Consider the following 25663-nt stretch of genomic DNA (forward strand, 5'->3'; position numbering starts at 1 on the left):
GGCTACACAGCTATGAGTATAGGGGTCAAGACCAGAACTCAGTTTCCCGGTTCTCGGTTGGTACTTGGGTATGGTAAATACCATACGCTGCATGGAGCCTGACTTCTGATGTCAGGTCTCGTACCACTTTCTGAATGACATCTATCATGTTCCAGGCCCAGTATGGGGTAGTACTGGGGGAGATTTTGAGACCTAAGACACTCTTGGCCCCTGAGATGTTCAAAACCCAGCAGTACTAGGAAGAAAAAGCTGAGGAGTCACCCCTAAGATCAGAGCCAGTGTAAGCAGCGATGGAACTGGGGGGGTGGGAGGGTGGGGATCTCAGAAGAGTCAGTTGGAGGAATCACTCCCCACAAAGGTGTCTGCATCCCTCCAGGGACCAAAAATCTTCACAACCACGTGTCACATTCAAGAAGCTTCCCATATTCAAGTACTACCTACACTATTATTTATTTGTTTGTTTAGACTGATTTTTTTGACTTAAAAATATTTTAAAGGAAACTTTATATCACTGCCTTACATAGCAAAATAACTGTAAAAATAAATTATAGCTAGATATTGCCAGTAAAGGCTCTGAGCCTGAGGTCTGCTCTTTGTTAAAATAGGACACTTAGAAAGTGTTAATGAAATAAATGTTAGAGACACATTAGCCCCTAACTGAGGCTTGCAGATGTTGTGGCCCAGCTGAGCTGGACCTGCCTCCCCAGCCACATCCCTCTTTTCCCAGCTCTCATCTTATCCCTTTAATTCCTTAGGTGGATGCAAATAGGATTGTTAAGAGGACAATTTTCTCACTACATGTTTTGATACTACTAAAAGCTAGCTAAAATCATCTCAAACACACCTCAAATCATCCCATATGTCGTTCATACTTTGAGAATCAGTGGCATAGAAAAACAAACATTCTAATTCAACAGTCAGGGTGTAATTTCTGGGGAGCAGAAACTCACTGGCAAGCCAACTGGGCAATTTGGAAGGGTCAAGCCATTCTCTCTCTGAAAAAAAACACAACAGGGATAGGCAGGCTTCTCAGCTTTGGTACATCCTTTTACAACTTGCGAAGGGATTTTTTTTTTAAGCAGGTGAAGCTCACAACCTGATGCAGCCCCAAAGACCTCCGGGTGATTCTCCTCTATTATGGCTGAGAAAGCTCAGGTAGAAAAGATCACAGGGCACACCTAAGGTCATCCAGTGGGTTACCCCATGAAATACTGTGAAATGCTTGATGGTCCTCTCAGTAACCCTTCCTCGGTAGGAGAACGCAGCATCCACTTTGTACAGGAAGCCTGTCCCGCACTGCAGTAAACCCAGACCCTCAAGGCTGGCCTGGAAGAAGAGCTTCTGAGTCATCCTGGTAGTCTAATCTCTGCCCTGAAACCAGATTCACCTTCCCGTGGGGGTCTCTCTCTTCCTGATTCCCGCTTCTCCCACCCTGTTGGTCCTAGTGGGTACTCAAGGGAAGGAAAGAGAAAGGAGATACAAATACCAAGGGAAAGGGAATGGGAACAGGAACGGGAATGGGTCCAGAGCCTGAGACATCTGCCCTCCAGTGTTGAGGGCCTGGGGTGAAGCAGGGGGGTGGGAGGGGTGAGGAGGACTCAGTTCCTGGCCTGCACCTGCCTCCATGAAGATGGCTCACTTGCAAGCCTACCATCTAGGTTTCCTCCTACATTTGCAGCCTCTTCCTGGTCTGGGTCCAAAGAATCCTACTCCCAGGCCTCTGCCTGGCAGGCTTTTCAGCTCAGGGCTGGCTCTCATGCCAAGGGACACACTTTTCATAACTGGTCTCAGCTGAGCTTTCCCTTCCATTGACACTCACCTCTTACAATCAGGGTGTGGCCTAGCAGTATAAACAGTCACTTTGTTTTAATTAAACAATATACAGTCAGCCCTCCATATCTCAGGGTTCCCAATCCAAGATTCCCAACCAACCATAGACTGAAAATAGCAGGGAAAAAAATTCCAGAAAGTTCCAAAAAGCAAGCTTGAATTTGCTGCACACTGACAACTATTTACATAGCATTTACATTGTATTAGGTGTTATAAGTAACTCAGAGATGATTTAAAGTATGTAGGAAAATATGCATAGGTGATATGCAAATACTACTCCATTTATAAAGGGACTTGAGCATCTGCAGGAGGTCCTGGAACCAATCCCAGCAGATATCGAGGGATGACTGTATAGTCGTTGTAGAAAATATGAATTAGCATAAAGAATAAAATAAAAATCACCCAATCTCATTGCCCAGAGAAAACCTCTATTAATATTTTGCTTTATATCCCTCCAAACATTTTTCTCTGCACCCGTACCTTTTGTCTTATAAAAATGGCATCATATTGTTTGTAGCATGCTCTTCTTTATTTCATCATATTTTGGTAATGTCTTTTCATATCAGCAGTAAAAATTCTACAGCCTTGATGCTCAAAGTGTGGTCCAGGGACTAGCAGCATCGGAATCCCCTGGGAGCCTGTTGGAAATGCAGAATTTTAGGTGTCATCTCATACCTGTTAAATCAAAATCTTCCATTTTAACAGGATTCAGGGATATTCTTGAGCACATTAAAGTTTGAGAGTGCTGCTATTTGGCATCATAGTTAAAGGTTGTCAGGGAATACTTTTCACTGCATGGTTAAATTTTTCTTTTCAAATCCACCTATAATTGGGCATTTAGGTTACAGCTAACATTTTCTTCATTATTAACAACACTACAGTGTGTTCACTGTACATATTTGTTGCTTGTGTCCCTTAAATTCCTAGAAGCAGAAATTCTGGGTCAAAGGCTTTTGATGCTTACTGTCAATGTCCCTGCAGTAAATCTGTTCCCTTCCTCCCTGCAATGCCCAGAATGATGAGATCCCTACACCCTGGCAGTTCATGGTATTATCATTCTTTTACATCTTTGCCATCAGATCTGGGAAAGTCATGTCTCAGGCTGGTTCTGGATACATTTTCTCGATTACTCGGTAGTTGAGATTAAGTATTTCTCCAAATGATTATTGGCCACTTGCATTTGTTCTGGCTGAGTGTATGCTTGGGTCTTTTTAACCCTAAGCGCATCAAGATAGTGAGAGATGTTGCCAGTGTGGGCTGCAGGGACAGTGGTCTGAGTCCAGTCCTGGTGTAGAGTTCTGTTGCTGCTGCCGGAGGGCATAGTGGTCTTGAGCCAAATTCAGACCCCACCTGCCTCTCTTGAGCTGTGTCCAGACCCCAGAACAAGTGCCCAGCCAAGCCTCCGCCCCCTGGCCTGGTCAGGGCTGGGGGCTGGCTGCCACCCAGGACACTGTTCTGATGCCTGGCTATGCACCCCATGGTTCCCCAGGCAGGCAGCCCTGCCAGGTGTGCTGGGGGAGCCGGCAGCGTGGACAATTCAGGGAAGTGACCCTGCCCCATGGCTGAGCACCTGCCCCAGTGAGCATTGTGAGCTGACCACTGGCCACTGCTGCTGAAGCTGCTGACGATGGCAGCAGGAAACAGAGCTTACTCAGCCCCGGCTGCACGTTTGCTGCCTCACTCCGCCCAGCCTTCCTCCCAGGCACAGCCTGGCCAGCCGGCAGCTGGGAGAAGCAGTGCGTGGGGAGGAAACAGGGGGGACCACCCCCCACATCCCCCACAAGGCTGCACCTGCGCTCTGCCAGCCCTGCCACCTGTTGCCTGATTGGACATGAGGACTGCCTAGGGCCTCTGTGGCCAGCAAAGCACAGGGCTGGAACATGGGGTGGATTCTGGCCCAGGAGCAGGCAAGCTTGGAGTCACTGGGATGTAAGTATTATTATTTCCCTCTGACAAACAAGAAATCAAAGCTCAGAAAATAAGAGTAATAATAGCCTAACCTAGAGATTGCGTGTTAGGTGCCAGGAATTCTGCTGAACGCTCTGCAGATGTTGGTAGATCCATTTTTGCCAAGGAAACTGAGGCATGGAGAGGTGAACGAACTTGCTCTAGGTCACATAGCCTGTGAGGGGCAGATCTAAGTATCTCACTCCAAAGCACACACACTTAACCATCCCTCACCCTGGCCCACCAGGTGACACCTCCAGAGCCTGAGACCTGGGAGGACAGTAGCTGTGAGGAGGGGCAGTGGGAGGGGTCAGCCCACTCCCTCATTAGATTGTCTCAGCAGTGGCTCCACCTCACACAGGAGGATCCAAGCTATCCTTCGAATGGGCTGCTCAGCGGGAGTCTCTTGATCACCTCCCAACCCCAACTCTGTCTCACCATCCACTTCGGTGTCTCCTTCTGTGACCAGGTATCCTCAGGGACCGTGTCAGAGGCTGTGTCCTCTGGCTGTTTCTATCTTGCTATTTGACCCTGACTCTGGGTTCCTCTGGCTCTTCTCTCTGATGGGCAAAAGGGGCAGGGAGAGGGAATTTGCATGGAATTTGGTAGACGAATTGTGGCACGAGTTACTATGGGCAACAGAAAAGCGTCTCCTGGCTGGGAGCTGAATGGGTGGAGGATAAAGCAGAGGGAAGGGAGGGAGGAGCCTGTTCAAGGGCTGGGAACCCTCAGGGCAAGTGTCTGAAGGATGAGAGGTGCCTGCTCCCCAGAATTGGGGGGGTGCAGCAGCCCTGGGCCCCCACACACCCAGCCTCCTTTCACCTTCCACAGCGGAGATGGTGGCCCCAGGCTGCCCTGAGGGCTGCAGCAGCTGTTGCTGCTGATGCAAGCTATTGGCTGTAGGAGGCTGAGAGGGCCAGAGGAAGGAGGGAGTTGTTCTCAGAGTGAGAGTCTCTGCCTAAGCCTGTTGAAAAGCTATCAAATCTGCAAGATGGGACTCCCGGTTCTCAACTAGATTCACTTCTGTCCCAAGTGGGGCTCAAGGCCAGGACTCTAGGCCTTTGGCAATCAGGGTGGGGTCTAACTGCCAGCTGTTACGGCAACCTGCATCTCTTACGACTGCACAGAAAGGCTAGAGCCTGCAGCCCAGGGGACCAGGGGCTCAGAAGTACGTGGCAATGGGCAAGCCCATGGGTGTGCCAGGGAGAACCTTACGGGGTAGGGCCCAGAAAGCACCCCAACTTTGGCCCAGCAGCTTCCTTCTAGTGCTTGCCTCTTCCCAGCAGTGTCTCCTGAGTCTGGCCTAACTAAGCTGGACTTCAGCCAAGCTGGCTGGCCTCCAGGTGGATTTGGGTCAGACAGCTGGGATGTGGTGTTTCCCGCTCTGAAGAGATGGAGGCTGGAAATGGGGCCATGGTGGGGATGGAGCTTGGAGGGCTGGGCTGCTTGGCCACAGATCTCAGCAGGATGGTGGGGTCATGAGTGGGCGGAGGCTGGCTAGAGTATCTTTTGCAAGGTTTGCCAGCGAGGGGATGTGTCAAAGGATCAGGGCCAGCTGGTCCCCATACCTTTACCCATTCTTTATCTGGGTGTGCCTGAGACCTGAGCAGTCCCTCTGGAAGGCCAGCCAGCTGGCCCTGAAGCCTCATCCTGTGTCCTCGCCCTATGGTTCTCTCTCATTCAGGAGAAAAGTTCCTCTCCTCTCTGAGGTCAGGTCAGCCTGCCCCAGGGTAGCATCAGGCACTGGCTTCATTTTGCATGTCCTGGTAGACTTGGTCAGAGCTACCTGGACTCCTGATTCCAGCACAGAGACTGTATTCAGCTCCTCAAGACAACTTACGCTTGGCTCTATGTGTTGCATGTGAATAACACACCTCTTCCCCCTACCCTTCAGCTGCCAGGGTCAGTTTCGGACCTTCTTCCCATCCTTCCTTGTCCGGACGACTGCTGTCCATCCCTGAAGGCCCATGTCAGATGTGAAGCTGTTCCTGCTTCCCCCATCTGTTCCAGGCAGAATCCTGGAGCACAAAGCACTGAGTGAATGAAGCTTCCCAAAGAGCCATTTTGATCTTGACCCTCTCCTGCTCAAACATTTGCCATGGCTACCTTTTGCAAAAAAGGCCTTTTGCACTATTTGGCTGCATTATCCCCTAGCATCCCCTAGCCGTGCCAGTGAACCCCCCACTCCAGGAAAGCCATCCCCCTGCCTTGCCCCAAACTTGGCCTGAAACTCCCCCTCTCCACTTCCTTGCTCAGGTGAGCCCCTCTTTCTGGAACACACACCACCCATTGAAATCCTACCCACTCTGCAAGGCCTGGGGTCTCCTGGTTCCCGGGAGGCTGATGGCTCCTGAAAGGGCATGAGAGAAACTTCCCTTGAGGGCCCAGGATTCCTCTTCCACTCCTTCCCTGCTCTCTAGAGCCAATGGCTTTTGAACAACCTCCATCCTATATTCCATAATTTGAATCAAGCAGTAGCTGAAAACCTTCCATTAATGTTCCATGTGAATGCACATGAAGCAAGTCATTGTATGTGGATGAACGTATATGTTCATGGGAAGATACTGGGCAGCATGTGCACAGGGAGCTACATGTGTGTTTGGAAATGTGTGGGAATGAATGTGCCTCTGCACGTGTGAAAGTGGGTGTGTGCACACATGTGTGAACCTGTGTATGGACATGAAGCTGTGAAGGTGACCCCATGCTTATGTGCCAAAGCATGTGCGCACATGTATAGGGGTGTGTGTGTGTGTAAGTAGGCGAATCTGTCTGTGCACACAGGTGTAAGTGTCCTTATGTGCTTCCTTCTGCCCAGCCCATGTGTACTGGGGAAGGCGAAGGCTGGTCAGTCTGCCTTCCATGCACATGTCCCCAACCTCCAGGAGCACGGGGGAGGCACGCTGCATCCTGACTTTTGACAGAGATAAATGAAGCATCCCGGTGCAGTTGCCCAGCCATGGCAACAAGCAGCTGTGAGTAGCAGGGGTCTGGCCCCACGGTGACCTGGCCCCTGGCCTCCAGCCCTCGGCACTCCCTGTCCCCCACATAGCTGGTAACCAAGACTAGGAGGGCTCAGGAAGGGTCTAGCAAGAGGTAATGGTTCTGTCCTTGTCCCAGGCAACAGGAGTTGCATATATTGCATACTGGCAGTGGGGACAGTGACAGGGCCAGAGTATCCACAGAATGCTAGGGCTATGGTCCTCTTTCCTCTGGGGAGTGAACTTTAGAAGAACAAAGCAACAGGTTAATGCTGAGGGAGGGTCCATTTCTGTGAACTCACTTTAGGTAGAACAAGGAGCTACAGGCTTAAAGTGCATCAAGGAAGCTTAGGCTATACCCAAGGAAGAAGCACCCTTCACTGACCAAGGCCACAAAATCTGTCTGCCAAGATTCCTCCCTAACCACCCACATGGTGGTGGAGGGAGTCAGAGGCAGGAGACTGGCCTGGGTGTCCTCTGCAGCTCTGAGGGGGTCTAGAGGGGAGTCTGGGGAGAGGATTAGCCAGGCGCACTTTCTGGACACTGCTCCCAAGACCCCTCCCTCCACTCCTGCCTCCGGAACCTTCTTATCCTCCACTTCCTGCTGCCCTTCTCTCACCTCCAAGTGGCTGCCCCAGCCTTGCCCCCAAAGTGGCTTCCTCCCTCCCTCCCTCCCTGCTGCTCCAGAATTCGGGAAAGAAGCCACATATTCTCCCAGAAGACCACTCCCAAAGGCCCAGCCCAATCCTGCCTGGTCCCTGGAGTGCAGCCCTAGGTCTCTCATCCACAGAAATGGTGCTTAGAGACCCAAACCAGGAGGGGCACCCCTGGAGTGCAGGGAGAGGGCATGCCTCAGTGGGCATAGTCCCCAACAGGGTGGTCCTGTGGGAGCCAAGGCTGACTGAACGTGAGTGTGTGCCCTGGGGCCACCACCTCAGTCCTGGGTCCTCCTTCTCTGAGGAGCTTCTCTCAGGGGCCTTTCCTGGTGGCTTCCTCTTATTCTCAAGGGAGTGGCTATGGGAGAGGTGTTTGGGGATGGTATGGGGATGGGGGATGCCCCTCATGCTCTGGGCTCTCCACCCCTCCTCCTGGAGTTCCCGTGCCTTCCCTGAAAGGTCTGACCCAGGCAAGCGCAGGGACATGGGGAGGAGGTCATTAATCACCGTTATTTATTATTTCTTATGTAATGGGTATTATGAAACATGGGACCTTGTAACAGGCACAACTGGGAATATGTGGAAGATGGTCCCTACCAGTAAGAGCTTCCTGTGGGATGACTAGGTAGGCCAGGAGCCATCAAACCACCTGCAGACCAGCCTGGAAAAAGGGGTGCCGAGTAGGCTGGGCTCTGGCAGGAGATGGGTTGGTCTGCTGTGATCGCCCACTACCTCTAGGGGCCTCAAGGCAGGAAGGGAGCTGGGTTTGAGGCCCCCTGCACCACAACAGGCTCAGATCAGTTCTGGCTCCAGGGTGGCCTGGGTCACAGCTGGAGTTGTCACAATATTGACCCAGGGAGGAGATAACATCCACAGGGCTTGGAGTCCTAGTCGGACAAGGAGGGGGATGTCGCCGGAAAAGATCCCTGGCCCCCAGAGGGATCAAACTAAATGGGGCTTTAATAGGTCTCTTCCAGCTCAGATTTCATGGGTAATTGGAAGCAGGTCCTGAGCTGAGCAGAGTGGGCCGGCCTAGTGGTCTGCTGGGCGGGTGCCGCCTCCATGTCACCCCGCACATCCCACTGAGGCCTCACTGGGGGCTTCTGGACTCCTTTTTCTCTGCTTCAGAAGTGCTGCTGTTTTAACCCCTTCAGGGAAAGAAGGTGGATAAGTGAGGGGAGTCAGAGTTAGCTTGGCAGGGGGTAGGGAGTAGGAGAAGCATGTCCCCTCACCAGGTTCATCCATCATTGATTCATTCATTGATTCATTCATTGATTCATTCAAAAAATATGCATTAACATTTAAAGCTGGCAACAACCCTTTAAGATCAAAACCCTACATTTTTAAAATTACAAAAGAGGTACATGTTGAAATAAAATTCAAGAAATGTCTAGATACATTTAAATAAAAAGTAAAAATCCTCCTCCCCCCACATTAATGCTCTATTCCCATCACCACTCCCACACTCCTGGGGTAATCTCTGTCTATAATTTATTGGATATCTTTCCAGATCATTTTCAATGCATTCCGTGTTATATCCTGCTGTTTTCAGTCAACAGTGCATCAATAGTACCCTTCCAAGGCAGTAAGTGGAGTGTGGATAGTCCTAACTCTCATTTTAAAGATGAGAGAACTGAGGTTCAAAAAGGTTTTATGGTTGTCCCAGGCTGCAGAGCCAGGCCTTCTTCTGACTCTGCCACAGCTTCTAGCCCCTTCCTTGCAGAGGGTGGATATGACGCGGCAGAGAGGCTAGGGAACCCGAGGGAGGGTTGGGATGGGAGAGAGCAGCTGGCAAATGAGAAGGAAGCAGCAGCCTAGGGAGAGGGTGCAGGCTCTGCTTGGAGTGCCACAGTGCCCCTCCTCCAGTGTCCCCCAGAAGCCAAGCTGTACTCATGCCCAGGGGCCTGGGCGGGGCAGGGCTGGTCAGCTAGCAGTAAAAGGGTTTTCAAACCAAACCTGGCAGGAGGGAAGGAAGAATTGCATTTCAGCTCCCAACATGCCTGATGGGCCTCTGTTCTCCCTCTAGGGCTACTGTTCTACATTCCCCTGCAGCTCGTAGCTACCTGGCCTCTAGCATGTCCTCCAGTGGAGGATGGGCTGCCCCTTATCCCAGCCAAGACCCTGAGCATCCAGGACCAGCTCCTACTCACAGATGGCTTGGGGCACCCCCTCAGGAAGGGGACTGAGGGAACAGGCAAGTGGGAGGCCAGCCCAGCCTACGCCTCAGCTTAAGTGTAAATAAGACAGGCTCTGAAAAGGTTGTGACCCAGAGTCCTCCACACCAGACACCTACCCTTCCTACTTCTTGCCTGGGACCTCCAAGGGAGGGACTCTGGGAAGCTGAGAGAACACAGAGGATGGACAAGAAAGAAAACATCCAGTGTTCTTTCCCCCAGCCGTACGCATGGACGTGCACACACACACTAATGCAGGAAGGGAGAACTCAGCCAGAGTGTAGCACAGCTGCCCATCAGAGATGGATTAGGAGATGCTGCTCGTACACAGGGGCGTGGGCCAGTGGCCATGGACCAGAGCTCTCTATTCCTGAGACTGGAAAAATGCTCCCACAAGGACCACCCAGACCTTGAAGGGGATCACGGAGAGTCTCCCAAAAGGCACTCAGGCCAAACAGGGAAGGGAGCACTGATCTGCTCACTCTGCTAATATCCTTGACAAACCTACCCTGTGCCAGGCACCATGCTGGGCCTAGGAGTACAGAATGTGCCAGCACCACTGGGCATATGGGAATGAGGGTCCCTACTGGCAAGAGAGGGGCCAATCCCTCCAGATGGGATTGGCTGAGCAGTCACTGAGGGGCTGCAGAGTGGTCTTTGGCCATACCTAGGATGAAGATCCTCATCCCAGACCCCACCTCAGCTAGTGCCCAGGAAAAAGTGCCCCAGAAGACCCACATCTCCTCCCTGCTCCCAACTCACCCGTCCCCACAGTTCTGGCCTTGGCTGGGGCCCCAGAAAGAAAATCACTAAGGAGGATTGAGTGTCAATTCACAAGCTAATCCGATCAGCGCAAAGAGCTACAGCACATGCTGTTCCCCGCACCGCCACCACCTCCCCTGCTCCGCAGACCCTGGCGGCTGCCAGCTGTCGGCCTGGCCCCTGCCTGGCTACGAGGCCAATTACAGCAGCCTTAATCACCACGGTGGCGGCGGCGTTAACAACTGTCTGCCCCTCAGTCTCCTTCCCGGGGCGTCGCGGAGGGGATGACCCCTTGCAGCTCTCCTCGAAGGAGCAGGAGCGTGAAACTGGATCCCAACAACAAGCCGGTGGCCGCCATCCAGGGTAACGCCCGGCTCCTCTCGCTGCCTGCTGGTCTCCTGTGTGTTTGCTGGGCTCTTCCTGGCCCTAGGGCGGAGAGCCCACCAGGACAGGCCTGGGGTCTGAGCATCCCCTGAGCACTAACGCCATTACTCCCTTCCAGCCACCATTGCTGCCAGCAGTAGAGCTGGGGAGGCGTTGCTTTCTGCCAGCCGCCGGAGCAAAGTAGGTACCCGGACGTTGAGGTCTGCTTGGCATTTCCTCTGTTGGCTTTGGCTGGTGAGGCCAGGCCAGTAGGCCGCCCTCTTGACCCGAGCTGAGTCAAACAGGCACGTCTGGGACTCTAGAGCCCACTGACTTCTGCTCTGTGCCCCATAGGGAATCCTGTTCCGGAAAAAGAAGATCACCCCTCCCTGCCTGGGATCCCACTGAGCTGCCTTTCCTTGCCTTGTAGGGTGCTGTGACCGCATGAGGCCTGGCTGGTCCCCAATCTGGCTCATCTCAACGCATGTTCCTCAGGCTCAGGAATGGAGCCCACAGAATTTGAAAATCTCTGAGCCTCCCTGTGCTTCCTGGATGTGGTGAGGCCTCTCGGGCTGCAGGCTTTCAAGGCTGGGGTTCACTGGGGTGGGCATGGGGGATCTGAGCTCCTCTGATCTCCTGCCCCCATCTGTCTGTGAAATAATTTCCTTAGCCCAAGGCCTGTTCTTTGCCTGGACCCCAAGGGGCAAGGAGGCTGCTCTGGGCATCAGTATCCAGGTTCCAGCTTGGGAACATGCAGGAGCTCACATGCCCAACCCTGCAAGGGCCAGCTTCACCTACAGCATCAGCATTGCTGGCTCCAGTTCCTCAGCCCATGTTTTCTTTGGCTTTGGGTCCCTAGGACACCAGATTGTCCAAAACAAGACGACTTTGTGATACTCATTTTCCCAAAGAGCAGAGTCTGCAACACAATCAGACTCTTTGTGTGCAGAGCGGTCCCCAGCAGCTCCCTCCCGGGTGGCCCCCATCCCTGCCCCACCCAGGTCCCCTTGGGGCATAGAGCCCTTCTCATTCCCAGTGAGCAGGGTCTCTGGCTTAGGATTTGGGCAGGCTGGGCAGAGAGGGCAGAGTGAAATTCCATTGCTATCACTGGTCCACAGCTCTTCCTCTCTCCCTCTTGGGGTGCCAGCAGAGCCCCTGTGAGAAGAAGCAGGAAATGGGAATAGTCTAGAGCACAGGTTCTAGAATTAGAGACACCTGAATATGAATCTCAGCTCTACTACACACCAGCTATCTGCCTTGAACTAGGGACCAAACGGCTGTGGAATTCAGCTGCCTTATCAGTAAAATGGAGACAACAGAGGTACCTATGGCCTAGGGTTTGTGAGAGGAGTCAATGGCCTAGCATACAGTAATCCCTCAATAAATGGCTATCCCTTTGCATGGGGTTGGCTGAGCAGTCAGTCACTCAGGGGTCTGCTGAGTGGTCCTCAGGCCATATCTAGGATGGAGACCCTGAACCCCTACCCCATAGTTGCTTCCTTGCAGGCTGGCTCTGCACTGCAGTCTCCTTGAATAGGCTCCAGGCTCAGGCTGGCTCTCTCCTGAACACTGCCCCATGGCCATCAGGGACTTGCCATCTCGACTGGACAGGCCAGCCCACTAGGACAAAGCAGTCTTGCGGGGGTGGGGGCACTCAAAGATGGTTGGGTACCTGAAACCCTACTTGTGGAGGTCTCCACCTTTCTCCAGGGGAAGAGAAGACATAGCACAAACATCCTTGGCTCCTCAGGGCCAGGCACATGAATGCTCAGAAATCTGCTAAATGTGTAGTAAAGGAAGTTAAAAGGCTCTGGATTTCCTACACTGCTCATGGGAGGAACAACAGACATAATTTTTCTGGAAAGTTTAGGGTGATATTAATCAAGAAGACTGAGGAGGGTTTATCACCTTGATGAGCAAGTTCACTTCTGGTACTCTCCCTTGGGAAATAATCTGAAATGCCAGAAGTCAGACAAGGCTTGAGGAAGGCCCATAAAAATTTCTACAAAGATGTTCTTCTCAGTGTCGTTTATAATAGCAAACAAACAAAAAAAACAAAGAAGATACCTCAGTATCCAATGGCAGGAGTATATTATGCTATATCCATCCACATAAGGAATTTAAAAGAGTAAGCACTAAAAATTATGTCTAGGAAAAAATTTAATAAAATGGCAACATCTGAGTAAAAACACAGCATATTTAATTGCTGACATAATCTTAATTATGTGAAAAACAGGTTATAAATGGATGAACAAAATGTGAAAGATATATATTATATATATAATAATAATTATTATTATTATTACTGTTACCATTCAGCCTTAAAAACGAGTAAATTCTGACACATGCTACAACATGAATGAACCTTAAGGACCATCATGCTAAGTGAAATAAACCAGATAGAAGAGGACAAACACTGTATGATTCATATGAGGCACTTAGACTAGTCAAATTCATAGAGACAGAAAGTAGATTGGTGGTTGCCAGGCTGAGGGGAATGGAGAGCTATTGTTTAATGGGTACAGGGTTTCATTCTGGGAAGGTGAAAAGTTCTAGAGAGGGGGATGGCTGTACAAGAATATGAATGTACATTTTAAAATAAACTGTACTGTTAAAAATGGTTAAAATGGTAAATTTTACATTACGTGTATTTTACCACAATGTTCTTAGTGAACATTTTCGAGTGGAGGGATTATGAGTGATCTTTATTCTTTTTAGTTTCCAACATTTGCCCCTAGTAAATGAGATTTTTTTGTTTTGTTTGTTGTTTGTTTTAAGGAAGCTTGCTGCAGCATCTCCCAGATGTGTGAGGGGGTAGGGTAGAGGGAAGAGGCTCAGTCCGGCTGCAGCTGGAAATGAGGGGAGAAGTATGGCCTGCTGGGGGAGGGCTGGCGCAGAGAAGGCCTGGGGTCTCCCCTAAGCTCTCACTCCCCACCGGCTGGCCTCTTTCTCTGCCTTGCCTCCACACTCCGCCCTTGCCCAGGGACCTCTCCGTAGGAACAGCACATCACTAGCCTGAAAGGGCTTTCCCAGCCCTAGTGGGAATGCGGGCTTGGGGCTTTCTCAGATAGTCAGTACCCGAGACGCCTTCCCCGCTGCTATTCCGCCCCAGCCCAGCTGCAAAAACAACAGCCCATACCCAAAGCCCTGTTATTGTAGCCCAGAGTGGAGCCTTGGTGCGCAGCAGAACGAGTGGGATTGAGGCTTGCCAGCCCTAAAGAGATCTAGGGTGGTTGGAGGGTCCCCTCCTGCTCCCCTGGGGAAACCTGGCTCCAAGGTGTGGGAGTAAAGGGCTTTGGGAGGCCTGGGGGACTGAGAGCCAACTCTGCTAGTGGCCTCCCTGGTTCCCTGGGGACTATAGCGGGTGGTGGCGGAGGCGGGGTGGGGGGGTGGGAGGAAGTCAAGCCACTTGGGAACCCACTGAGCCAAGCCGTGGGCAGGAGGAGGCACCACCATGGCTCCCAGGCAGGCCAGGGCCAAGGCTTTCCCACGGGGTGCAGCTGGCCACCGGGCTCTAAGGAGCCATCCACCCCAGCAGGGCCTGGGAGCCCTGGGAGGTTTCCATGCAGTCTTCCCTTCAGGGGGTAGGGACCGGCAGGAAGAGACCCCTCTCCACCCACCACCACCCTCAGGTGTGTGCAGGGCACCCTAGCGAGGACAGGGCACAGGCTCGCAGAGGCCTGCCACTCAGCTTTCTCAGCATCAGCTCGGATCTCATTCATCAGCTCCTTACTCATGTGACAGGTAGGAACGCAGAGTTTATATCCCCAACATCCTGAAGACCTCAGGCTGGTGGAAGCCTAGCCCATTTGACCCCTAATGACCATTCCTCCCACTCTAACGTGAAGAGAATAGATGTTGTAGAATTAGGAGGCACCGTGGAAGTCTCTGGAGACAGACAAACCTGGATTAGAACCTAAGCTTTGCCTCATTGGCTATAAGTCTGGGCATATCACTCAACCTCTCTGAGCCCCGGCTCCCTCCACTGTAAAATGAAGAAATAACATTTACCTTGTAGAGTATTGGAAAGTTTAGATGTAATATATGTCTCTGGAATAATGTAGGTGCTTAGTAAGTGAAGGACGCTGTGATTCTTATTTCTCAAGCCTCAAGAAGTGATACTAGTTGAGATTAGAAAGAACCTCCTGATCTCAGTGCTCAGCTCAGTTCTCCCTACCCGCCACGCTCTGCACAACGTACACAGCATGCTTGAGAAAATTCCTTATCTTTCCTTTTTCTACTCAGGTTGGGAAGCAGTTAATCAAACTACAGTTAGACAATGACTGCCTGTTGTTAAGGATGTTCCTGGCCACAGGCATCAAACCAGGGCTAGAAACTGTTCCAGGGAAAGGAGAGCCAGACGGGAGTGGGTGGGCCAATGGAAGCTACTAGCAGTCTCTGTCTGCAGGTTAGTTGCTGAGTGTCACTTATGCACCAAGAGTGGCAGGAAGCTGCTCAGACCCAGGCTTCCTGACTGGGTTGCACCATCATGAAAGGTCTGTAGGTGTTTTGAAATGCTCTCAGGTGGTTACGCTAACTGATTCATGCTTGAAAGAGATGAGTTATAGAAATAAAAGCTAGTGACTAGGAATAGACTTACCATATGACCCAGCAATCCCATCCCTGGGCATATATCCAGAAAGAACCCTAATTCACAAAGACACCTGCACCCCAATGTTCACAGCAGCACTATTTACAATAGACAAGACATGGAAACAACCTAAATGTCCATCAACAGATGACTGGATAAAGATGTTGTGGTATACTTATACAATGGAATACTATTCAGCCATAAAAACAACAACATAATGCCATTTGCAGCAACATGGATGTCCCTGGAGAATGTCATCCTAAGTGAAGTAAGCCAGAAAGAGAAAGAAAAATATCATATGATATCACTCATATGTGGACTCTAAAAAAAAAAAAAAAGAAGACAAATGAACTTAAATATAAAACAGAAACAGACTCACAGACATATAATACAAACTTGTGGTTGCCAGGGGGGAGGTGGGTGGGATGGGACAGACTGGGGGTTTGAGATTGATGGATACTGACAGGTACATATAGAATAGATAAAAAACTTTATACTATATAGCACAGGGAAATATATACAAGATCTTGTGGTAGCTCATGGGGAAAAAATATGAAAATGAATATATGTATATGCATGTATGACTGAAAAATTGTGCTGTATGCCAGAAATTGACACAACATTGTAAACCGATTACAATTCAATAAAAAAACAAAAAAGAAAAGTCACATGCACCCCCATGTTCACAGCAGCACTATTTACAGTAGCCAAGACATGGGGAAAAAAAAAGAAATAAAAGCTAGCATTATTTTTATCAGGACTACCCAGTTTTCAAAATTACCACCACATCTTTATTAAGTAAATTAGAATCACCTTCTATGGAGATTTTTAAAAATTCTCTTGATTATGTAATGAGTATCAGGACCTACTGCTTTAAAGATCAATAGTAGTATGTCTCTAAATCTTTAAGATCATACCATTTATCAAATATCACTATTATTATCATCTCCACTGACATACGAGATCACATAGTTTTAGGAGGGGCAGGACTGAGATCTAAACTGAGATTCATATGACTTCCAAACCCAAGCTTTTGAACAGTTTAGCATTCCATTACACAGCTACCACAGCTAAGAGGGTAACTGTGGGCCTTGGTCTCCACATTTTTTCCCCCCAGAATCACAGACTACTTGTTTTTTTTCAACCTATGTGCTTGGTACAATTCTCACTTAGGATGGACCTATCAATTGTAGAATAACTGATGTCTTGACCAGAACCAGCTCACTTCATATGGCTCTTTAGAGATGAAAGGAAAGAAGGAATATGAATGTCTTCAATAAAAGGCAAAATCCTCTAAGTGTAAGAAATGATGCTGTTTATTACTACTGAGTCTCCCCCAGTACAGGAGTTGTTTTCCAATATGCTATATAGTACTTGGTATAAAGAAGCTCAATAAATATTTGTTGCATATGGAATATGTTGCTCTATGAAGAGCAACTGTTAATACACAGTACTAATAACACCAGTGTAGTATTTTTTCTTTTTTTTAAACACCTTTATTGTGGTATGGTTCCTGTACATATTTTAGACATGCAATTTGATGAATTTTGATAGATGTATACACCCATGAAACCACCACCAGAATCAAGATAGCTAACATTTCCATCATTCCCAAGAGGTACAATTTTCAAATTCCCAATTTATCCCTTCCCACCCCCTTTAACCCCTGGTTAACCATAAGTTTGTTCTCTATGCCTGTGAGTCTGTTTCTGTTTTGTAGATAAGTTCATTTGTATCCTTTTTTTTAGATTTCACATATAAGTGATATCATATGGCATTTTTCTTTCTCTTTCTGGGTTACTTTACTTAGAATGACGATTTCCAGGTCTATCCATGCTGCTGCAAATGGCATTATTTTATTCTTTTTTATGGCTGAGTAGTATTCCATATAAATATAAATATAAATATAAATATAAATATAAAAATAAAATACACACACACACACCACATCTTCTTTATCCAGTCATCTGTTGTTGGACATTTGGGTTGCTTCCATGTCTTGGCTATTGTAAATAGTGCTGCTGTGAACATTGGAGTGCATGTGTCTTTTTGAATTAGAGTTTCCTCTGGATATATGCCCAGGAGTGGGATTGCTGGATCATACAGTAAGTCTATGTTTAGTTTTTTAAGGAAAGTGCAGTAATTTTTCCTAATCACATGCCCTGGGACCACTACCGTGTCTCTCATTAGAATTTCCCTCCAAATTCCTAGCAATTAACCATGTTTAAGTGGCAGGGAATCTCAAGAACAGAGCCAAGTTTCCACAAGAATATAAATCCACATTTAAACAAAGCTTAGCTTCTACTCGAGCAGAATCAACTAGTAATACATTCTTACCTGGGCTAAGAATAGGGTTGGGCCCCTTGGAGGACAAAACAGAAGCTTAGTTAAGGCTCCAGCAACTCAAAAAGTTAAGCCAAAGGGGAATTTGTTGAGAAGTCCAAGGGTGGCTCTACCTTCAGGCCTAGCTAGCTCTAAGGGCCTAACTCAGCTCATTTGCTCTTTGCCCTCTCACTCTAGGACTTGGCTCTGCTTGCTTCTGCTTCTCCTGGAGCAGCTGCCTGACTTTCTCCTGCAGACAAGCTTTCTCCATGAGGCAGGAAAGGTTGCCACTGATAGTCCTAAGCCATCCTCCCTACAGTAGAAGAGGAGCAAAACCTGCTCTCTTCTGGGGGTCAATAAAGTCAATCACGGGGAAGGATTGAATGGCTTTGCACAATCAGGCAGCGTGGAAGTGGAGGACTGACCAGACTTGGGTGGTGTGCCATCCTTGTGGTGAGGGGCCATGTTGGGGCACCAGGAGGCCCTGGGATTGACAGTTCCACCTGAATGACACATGCGATGAGGAGGGGCAGTTCCCAAAGGAAAGGGGGTGCAGGGCAGACAAAAACAACAGGTGTCCACTACAATAGCACTTGTTCTCAGGTTGCGTAGAGACATGACTTATCCACCAAAACAATCAGAGAAGGATAAAAACAGTAGTGCATTCACATGCCCAAGCATTGAGTCAAAGCCCTTCAGGAAAAGGAAGTGATATGATGGAGATTCTTTAGAACTGAAAGAGAAAGACACAAATATTTTGGTCGGCCTCCCTCCTCCAAGTTGAGAATCATCATCATACTCACCTTACTCTCCAAATTAAGTTTGGAAACTGTTATTATGCAGATAATTAGTCAGAATGTTTGAAATTGGGATACTTTGGAAAACTCTGGAAGATTTGGTCAATTTACTCCTGCTTGAGAGAATGGGCCTGATGAAGGATTCTTCTTTTTCTTACAAATAACTTTTCTATCTGACTATAAATGAGATATGTTTATTGTAGAAATCTTGGAAAATACAGAACAGCACACAAATGAAAATAAAAATCACTCTTGTATCTGTTAGGATCAGGTGTGACTGCAAGTGATAGAAATCCCAAGGTAACAGCTTAAACGAAACTGAAGTTTGCTTTGCTCTTAGCTACATGAAGTCCAAAAGCCTGGTCTGGCATGGGAGTTCTGCTCCACAAAGGCCTCAGGACACCGAGGCTCCTTCTAGCTCCCTGCTCTGCCATTCCTGCAGTGAGGCCTGCATCCTCATCATCTAAGCCGGCAGAAGAGAAAGGCAGCAAGAAAGAGAAAAGGACAAAGAGGCTAAGGACCCACGTCAGCTATCTGGTAGGGAAGGTTCTCAGAAATAGCAACACAGCACATCCACATCATTGCATTGGGAAGAATGTAGTCACCTGGCCATATCAACCTGCTGGGGAGACTGGGAAACGTAGTCTTTTTTTCTAGGTGGCTATTTGCCCAGATAGAACTCTACTACTATAAAATAATGGCTTTTGAGGCAATCAGGGGTCTCTGATAAATCTGTTATCATGCCACCCAGAGATAACTACTGTTAATATCTTGGTATATGTCATTTATACAGACACAAACACACACATACACCTATATATAGACAGATAGATATAGATACATGAAGATATATATAAAGGTATATGGTGTATGTATATATCTTTGTGTGTAAGCATAAGTGTGTATATGTTTATATATATATATTACATATGAATAACATATAAATATTTTAAATGAAATTGAGATCCCACCAAATATACTATTTTTATCCTGCTTTTTTGAAAAACTGCAGATCTGAAAGTCTCTTTTATTATCTGTTTTAGTATTGAGTCATTTAATGATCCTAGTTAGAATAGTGTAATGCTTTATGATTCTCTCTTTTTTTTTTTTCTTTTTTTTTTTTTTGTGGGGGAGGTAATTAGGTTTATTTATTTAATTTGTTTTTTAAGTGGAGGTAGTGGGGATTGAACCTAGGACCTTGTGTATGCTAAGCATGCGCTCTACCACTTGAGCTATACCCTCCCTCCCTTTATGATTTTCTTTTAAAGAGATATTTTTATTTTATAAATCCTGGCTTATGGAAGTTTTTGTTTATTTATTTTGAAGTAATTGTAGATTCACAGGAGGTTGAAAGGAATACATCCAAGGCCCATGCATCCTTCTCCCTGCTTCCTCCAGTGGTAACATCTTATACAACTACAGTGCAGTATCAAAACCAAAATATTGACACTGGTACAATTCATAGAGCTTATTTAGAATTCACCAGTTATACATGGACTCATGTGTAGCCTTGCCATAATCAAGAAACTCAACATTACTATCCTTTGTGTCACTTCTTTATAGCCACACTCATCCCACTCCCACCCATCCCTAACTCCTGGCAACCACAAATCCATTCCTTATCTCCATAATTATGTTACTTCATGATATGTAACATTCATGAATTAGGCAGTATGTATGCTTTTGAGATTGTCTTTTTTCACCCAGTGTAATTTCCTTGAGGTTCACCTACATTGTGAACAACACATCACAATAGTTTTGTCCTTTTTATTGCTGAGCCCTATTCTATGGTATGGATGTACCACAGCTTGTTTAACCAATCATTTGGGTAGTTTCCAGTTTAGGACTTATTACTAAGAAAGCTGCTATGAACATTCATGTACAAGTCTATTTGGACATATATGCTTATATATTCTCTGGGGTAAATGACCAAGAGTGCAATTGCTGGACTGTATTATAAATCCATTTTCAGTTTTGAAAGGAACTGCCACACTATTTTCCAGAGTGGCTGTATGTGACCCGCTTTTTAAACTTAACAATATGTTGTCAACAATTCTCCTTATCATGAAGAAATTCCTACATCATTAAATAGCCTTCTAAAACATGATATTTCATTATATGGCTGTACTATAATTTCTAAACAATTTCCAAATTTTGATTATTTAGGAATATTTCTTATTTTTGTGTAATAAATAATAAAGTGAAAAATATTGTGGATAAATCTTTGTGCCTATTTTGGATTATTTTCTTAGGATAAACTTCTAGACATAGACATGCTGGTTTAAAGGGTATGAATGAACATTTTAAAGTCTTTTGCTTTTTTTTCTCAAATTGTCCTACTAAAGGTTTCAATTTACAATCACATAGCAATAGATGAGAATTGGGAAAAGTTTCTAAAAACACTAATATTTCAATACAAACTAATTCAATTCAAAGTCAAATAGTTGGTATACATAATGTATAAATAGATCTTATACGTCAACTTGAAAAAGATAAATACCCAATATCAAGATGCTTTGGGATACAAGTGACAGAAATTTCCAATTAAAACAATAAAGAAATAAATTTCCAATATAAACAAAGAAATTTATCACTCCACATAATAAGAAGTCTAAAGGTAGGGCAACTTCTGAATTTATTGATTTCACTCACACAACTTTAAAAAAAGGCACCACAGTACAAAAAATAATGATGCAGGCCCTGAAGCTAGATTGTTGGGTTTATATTCCACCCCTTCCACTTATTTAGTGTACGACATTGAGCAAGCTACTTATCCTATTTATGCCTTAGTTTCCTCTCTTGAAAATGGTTATATTAATAGTATCTATCTCATAGAATTATTTTATGGATGAAAATAGTTAATACCCATCAAGTAAAATACCCATCAAGTGTTGATATTATCAAGAGCCTAGGTTCTCTCTGTTTTTCTGTTCTGAAATCCTCAGCATGTTAACATTATCCTCAGTCTTGAGATCTCATGGTCACAAGACAGCTACAGTAACTCTAGGAATCATATCTAAGAAGGCCAGAAATATAAGCGACTAAGCAGTCTTCTCTGTTTCTTTCTTAAGAACAGGCAAATCTTTCCAAGAAGTCCCAGATTTCCCTCATATCTCACTGGTAGAAAATGAATTACCTGACACAAATCAGTAAAAAAAGGAGAACAGAATTACCATGGATCAACCAGGATTTACTCATAAGCTAAAATCACCGTCTCTGTGGGAAGAAACCAAACAAAATCAGTTCTTTTTAACAAGGAAGAAGGGAAAAATGGAATTGAATGGACAATCAGAATGTCTGCCATACCTCATATTAGAAAAATGGGCAAACCACATGCATCAGCAACTCATAAGAGAGCAAATGCAAATGATAAATAAAACATGAAAAAATGCTCATCTTGATTAACGAGCAAAGAAATGAAAATTAAAAGGAGTTTCTATATTTCCTCTATCAATCTGGCAATGATAAAATGAAAAATAATCATCTACAATAGCAACACACATATAAGGTGCCTAGGATTAATTTTATACACAAGATATGCAAGACCTATATGGAGAAAATCATAAAATTTTTACTGAATGACATTAAAAAAGACCTAAACAAATGGAGATATATACATACTGTTCGTGAACATATATTATATGTTCACAAACAGTAAGACTTAGTATCTTAAAGATGTTAATTGTCCTCAAATTGATTTATAAATTTAAAGCAATGCCAATCAAAATCTCAATAGAGTGGGGTTTTTTTTTGAAAAATAGACAATTTATTTCTAAATTATATATGAAAGATCAAAGGCCCAAAACTAGTCAAGACACTCTCAAAGAAAGGCATATGTAAGGGAATTTTTCTTACCAGATAGCAAGACTTGAAAAAATAAGACAACAGTAATTAAAATAATGTAATATTGGTTAAGGGATAAGCAAATTTAGCAATGGAACAAAATAGAGGGTCCTCAAACAGATTCACACAATATAGAAACTTCACATACTACAGTGGGAGCACTGAAAATCACTGGAGAAAGAATGGAAAAGGAAAATAAAGTTCGATTCCCACTCCTCATCCTTCATAGAAAGTAATTCCAAATTATGTGTAAAGGTGAATTTTTTAATTATTCAGAAGAAAATACAGGAAATTGTCTTTATTCCCTTAGATTAGGGAATGATTTTCTAAATAAAACACAAAAAAACATTAACTATAAAAGACAAGGTTGATACATTTAATCATTTTAAAATCAAGAACACTGTTCAAAGACATCTCAAAGTGAATAAAAAGATAAGCCATAAGCTATGAAAAAAATTAGCATGCATATTATATAAAGAACGCCTATAAATCTATTAGAAAAAGATTTTAAAAATAAAAAGAAAGTAGGTAAAAAGACACAAACCCAGATTACTTCACAAAGGAGAAAAAAACATATGACCAACAAACACTTGAAAAAAGGAAATGAGTCACCTCATTAGTAATCAGGAAAATAAATTAAGATTCCAATGATACATTCATTTATATTCACCTGATCCACACACCCCTCCCCCCCAAAAAAGTTGATAATATCAAGTGTTGGTAAGAAGGTAGATGAACTAAAACTCTTTAAGCCCTACTGGAGAGAGCATAGAAGGATTTAACCACTTTGGAAAACTAGCACTGTTTGTAAAGTTGAATATTCACATAGCCTATGACCCAGCTGTTCTACTTGTAGGTATGCCAAAATATACACAAGAATATTTATAGTTTATGTTCTCCCACCCTCAAAAAAGATTGGAAACAATCCAAATATCTGTTGAAGGAAAGAGAATACATAAATTGTGGTATAGTCACATGATGGAACATTACGCAGCAGTGCAAACAAGAGGACTATAGATAATGTAACAACATGGATGAATTTTAGGCATGTCATACTGAGTAAAAAAAGCAACTTGTAGAAGATTACATTATAATATCATTTGTAAAAAAACCCCAAAACAAGTAAAATTAAACAATATATTGTTTAGGGATTATAAATATATAATAAATTTTTTAATAAAGCAAAGGAATATCAATCAAAATTTACTTTAGTGGTTTCCTTGAGTATAGCAGAAGGCAGGGAAATGGGGTAGGAGAAGAGCACATTGACATGATGTTACTGGCAGTATTCTAGGTTTTTTTTTTTTAATATCACATGTGTATTGATTTTTTAATATTGTGGTAAAATGCACATAATATAAAATTTACTATTTTGACCCTTTTTAAACGTGCAGTTCAGAGGCATCAAATGCATTTACATTGTTGTACAATACAAATGCACATCCATCATCAACCATCCATTTCTAGAATGCTTTTCATCTTGTAAAACTGAAACTGTCATTAAACAATAACTAATCCTTCACTCCAGCCTCTGACAACTGCCATTCTACTTTCCGTGTCTATGAATTTGAGGTTTTTTAAGTTGACAGATGGGTTCATGGGTGTTTATTTCATTGTCATGCTTCATAACTTGCATGTATATATTATATACACACACACATATATACTTTTGTATGTATAAAGCAGTACATATTGGCTTTATTACCTGGAAAAATAATGACAATATTCCAAAAATGACCAGAACATGGTAGGTGCTAGCAAGCATGTAAATTAAAACAACTTTTAAGACATTTCAAACTTAACACACAGTAAAAGTGAAAAATATTTTATGGCTTTGGGGAGCTATTATGTTTTCAATTTTGGTTTCTTATTATTCATTGACAGTATGTAGAAATATGATTGATTTTTGTGTGTTGACCTTGCATTCTTGCTAAACTCACTTATTCTAGGAGGTTTTTTGTTATTATTGATTCTCTGGGATTTTCTATGTAGACAACGATGTTTTCTTTGAATAGGGACAATTTTCTTTCTTTCCAGTCTGTTTTTAAACTTTTTTTCTTGCCTTATACACTGACTAGATATTTGAGTATGATGTTAAATAGGAGTGGTCCTTGGCTTGTTCCTGATCTTAGAGAGAAAAGCAGTCCTTCACGATAAAGTATGATGTTAGGTGTTCTTTATCACACTGAAAAAGTTCCCTTCTATTCCTAGTTTTCTGAGTTTTTGGGGTTTTTAAAATACAATTTCTGTGGAATTTTGTCAAATGCTTCTTGCTTCAATTGATATGTTCATGTGGTTTTACTTAGATTGTTAATATGGTTTCTCAAATTGATTGACTTTCAAATATTGAAATAGCTTTGCATTCCAGGTTTAAATTCTACCTGATAATTATATATCAATCTTTCATGTATTGTTGGATTTGGTTTGCTAATCATTTGTTGTAGATTTTTGCACCTGCATTCATGAAGGACATTGGTCTGTAATTTCCTTTTCTTGTACTGTATTTGTCTGACTGTAGTATTGACATATCTTTTTGGAGGGCAATTTGTTACCTGTAACAAAAGTCTTAGAAATGAGTGTGCCCAAAGATTCCACTTCTAATTTATCTTAAATAATAAGAGATTTTCAATACACACAGACTTTAGGTTCAGATACACCTGGATTTAAATGTGAACACATCCCCTTACTAACTGCTTCAATTCTGTAGCTGTTTCCTAATCTGTAAAATGAGGGTAAGAGGACCTACCTGTCAGAGTTGCATTAGATGAGACAATTCACGCACAGTGCCAAACATCTAGTAAATTTTAAGTAAATGGTTCAGCCTCTGTAGTCTGTCCAGATGGAAGGAAATCATCTTTGCTCCCATATTAGCTCCCAATTCAAACTTCCTTTTTGGTGGGTATTCAGTCTCCTCGTCCCTGATTCCTCTTACATAAGGCGTGCTGGACGTTAGGAATGCAAACGCAAAAAAAAAGATACCGCCCCTGCCCTCAGGCAGCTGAATCTATTAGAGACACAGGCGCAAACCAACCAGTATCATGCAACATAACAATATAGGTGGTGGGCGGAGGTCTGCCCAAGGGGCAGCAGGCCCTGGATTCGCACTCTGAGCGTCTGTGTCAGGAGGCTGGGCGGTCACCGGAGCTGAAGAGCCGGAAAAGAGGGCGGCAACCTCTCCAGCGTAGCCTCGGGTTACGGTGGGGGAGGCACAGACTAGCTGTTTCCACAGCAACGGGGCTAGCCACCCTCTCGAGACCTCACGAGTCAGCTTTTTTCAGCGTCTGAGAAGGCAGGAAAGGCTTCCGGCCCTCCTGCCGCGGAGGCGCGCGGACGCCCGGCTGTGACTGAACCGCTAGAGCTCCAAGTCTCTGATTGGCTCAGGCAGGTGGAGGGGGCGGGA

The 25663-nt window shown here is 45.2% G+C and overlaps 1 long non-coding RNA gene across 1 annotated transcript; it reads right to left on the reverse strand.

The window, feature by feature from the left end:
* Positions 1-2337: 2337 nt before the first annotated feature.
* LOC106729595 lies at positions 2338-25591 on the reverse strand. Its single transcript, XR_004320838.1, has 2 exons — positions 25010-25591; positions 2338-2468 (listed from the first exon to the last, which is right to left on the reverse strand). It is a non-coding gene; the product is annotated as an uncharacterized LOC106729595 (long non-coding RNA).
* Positions 25592-25663: the final 72 nt, after the last annotated feature.

The sequence above is a fragment of the Camelus ferus genome, chromosome 6, assembly GCF_009834535.1.
Source record: "Camelus ferus isolate YT-003-E chromosome 6, BCGSAC_Cfer_1.0, whole genome shotgun sequence".
NCBI lineage: Eukaryota > Metazoa > Chordata > Mammalia > Artiodactyla > Camelidae > Camelus > Camelus ferus.